We start from the raw sequence: 2,765 nt of genomic DNA, 5'->3' as shown, positions 1-2,765 counted from the left end.
CATGCAGCGCACTGCCTGCGTCTGAGTAACAAACTAAAAAATACAACAAACTAAAAAAGTGAATATGATATTAACAGACGAACTATGCTCATATTTATAATTCCAAACAATCAGTAAGCGACAGGTGCTAGGAAACGCTGTTTTGTACTCATTTATTGAGGAGTCGGCTGCGGTGCTTCTCTGCCGCTCACTGCACAGAACACACGCCGAGAGAGGAGACACTTCTCCGGGAAAGCCAGACCTCGCGCTCGCGGGACAGCACTGGAGAAATCTTCCAACTGAACCATAGCTAAGCTTTATCCAGAAAAGTCTCTAGGTTTGTCAGTATGAATATTCTATGGAAGAAAGCCGCTAAAAGGGTCTGAAAGTTGCTAAATTTAGTGTTAAAGTGGCGCTGGTGTGTGTGAGACGCGGGAGCTGATGGCAGCGGGCGCTGGATATTTGTGGAGGTCAGTGTGGATATTGTGGATGAGTTCTTCTGTGTCATCACGTTCTATTAGTTCTACAGCTTCAGTTTCTGAACTTTCACGCTTAGTAACACATACAGCTGTTCCCTCACCACAGTGCAACAGTGAAAAGGGACCCCTTTCAAACAGTGTCGCGTTCCCAACGTTGTTTAAGCGACACACACCGGTATTGCGGTATTTTAAAAATTCATATCATAACAAAAATAAACACCGGGATTCGGTATGAACCGGTATACCGCCCAGCACTACTCGGTACAATATAATATGATATCCAATAAACCAAAAAATGCAAAAAGCAGCATCTTATTTGGAGGTCTCAGACTTTTGGACCCACTGTATGTAATTATTAGGAAGTGGAGGGACACAAGGATGCTTGATGACCGAGTGTTTGACTACTGTATGACTTTCTGCTTGTAGACGTTTCATTATCTGCAAAATCAGCTCAGGAACCACAGGGCGGCTCTAACTTTCTCTCTCAAACTTTTCCAATCTCTTTCGGCTTGTCAGGAGGCCTCAGCGTGCTCCCTGCAAATATTGCCTGGGCCGCACATGAGTTACTAGAGCCACCGAACGACTGAACCAACTGTGAGACCAAACTGAAGCGCATTATAAAACATGCTCTGGGGTTTTGTGCTGCTCTCATAGTATTCTAATGGGTTTTCAATATGAGCAGACACGCAGGTCTATTGGGTTAGGAATTATTCTGATTTAAAAGCAATTATGCCTTTTTGCCCATATGCCAGCAGAGGCTTTGAAAAGAAAGAAACAGAGAAGCTTATTCATCTTCAACATTTAAAGGTACAATAAGCAGCAACCATTCGAATTGGTTTACCCAGTAAGCGGTAATCCTACTAGTGCCTGCTTACCCATGTCTGCTTTTTAGCAAATCAATTACGATTACAGGCCGAACGTGTGTCGTATAATTAATATTCATGTGATAAGTACATTTCCTTCACTATACAGCAAAGTTAATCAGTGAATTTCCGATGAAGAATGACAACCATAATCCTGAAGAGAACACTAATCACAGCAAACGAGCGAAGCAGCAAACCGTCCACTTTCATGAAGCATTGCAAAGTATGCACTCAAATCAGAAACAACAGTACAGAAAATGACTGAAGTATATGTTGAATTGCAAAAAATTAGATGCAATCCATGTCTGTGTATATTTTGTCTGTTTGCATCAAATCAAAGTATGTGTAATGTGATTGGTTTGTAGAACATTCCTCTTTAAAACATTAAATTAATTTAAAAATAGATGACCAAATTGTGCCAAGCATAATGAAACTGATTGACAAGATACTATAATTGACCATTTCAAGGGCTAAGATTTTACTGTACGCTTGAAAACAACACTACAGCTCTCCAGAATGCTGCTTATGATAGTTCAGCGCATCTATGAAGTTGTTACAACGACCACCGAGACTCAAAATCCATGAAGTGCTTTTTTAAAGCTTTTAATCTTGTTGAACAGTTGACTGTATAACGTGTTTGATGGCTCTCAGCTTGTTCTCGAGTTGCCAATTGACCTTGCAGTGTAAAGCGGTGGGAACATGTTTGATTGTTTGCAATCGTTTTCTCTTCACTTCACAGTTAGCTTTATGCAACCAACTGATGCTGCAAGGTCGCTGCCATACATTAAAACACCCTGCAGTGCAGGTGACCATTCAGGGGCTGGATTCACGAAAATCTTCTAAAGTAAGAAGTATTTCTTTAAGGGATACTCCAGCCCAAAATGAAAATGTTGTCATTAATCACTAACCCCCATGTCGTTCCAAACCCCTAAAAGCTTCGTTCGTCTTCGGAACACAATTTAAGATATTTTGGATGAAACCCGGGAGGCTTGTGACTGTCCCATTGACTGCCAAGTAACTTACACTGTTAAGGTCCAGAAAAGTATGAAAAGCATCGTCAGAATAGTCCATCTGCCAACAGTGGTTCAACCATAATGTTATGAAGCGACGAGAATACTTTCTGTACGCGAAGAAAACAAAAATAACGACTTTATTCAACAATTCTCCTTTTGGAGAATATCCGCTGAACGCAAGCAGCGTACGCTATTCTGTGTCAGCCGTGATATTCTCCAAAATGTCGCTACAGTGATGCGGAGAGACACAGAGGAGACAAATTGTTGAATAAAGTAGTTATTTTTGTTTTCTTCGTATACAGAAAGTATTCTCGTCGCTTCATAACATTATGGTTGAACCACTGATGGCAGATGGACTATTCTGACGATGTCTTTCATACTTTTCTGGACCTTGACAGTGTAATTTACTTGGCAGTCAATGGAACAGTCAC

The sequence above is a fragment of the Sinocyclocheilus grahami genome, unplaced genomic scaffold (assembly GCF_001515645.1).
Source record: "Sinocyclocheilus grahami isolate Dianchi unplaced genomic scaffold, SAMN03320097.WGS_v1.1 scaffold528.1, whole genome shotgun sequence".
NCBI classification, from domain to species: domain Eukaryota; kingdom Metazoa; phylum Chordata; class Actinopteri; order Cypriniformes; family Cyprinidae; genus Sinocyclocheilus; species Sinocyclocheilus grahami.
Note: the sequence above shows the minus strand (reverse complement) of the source record.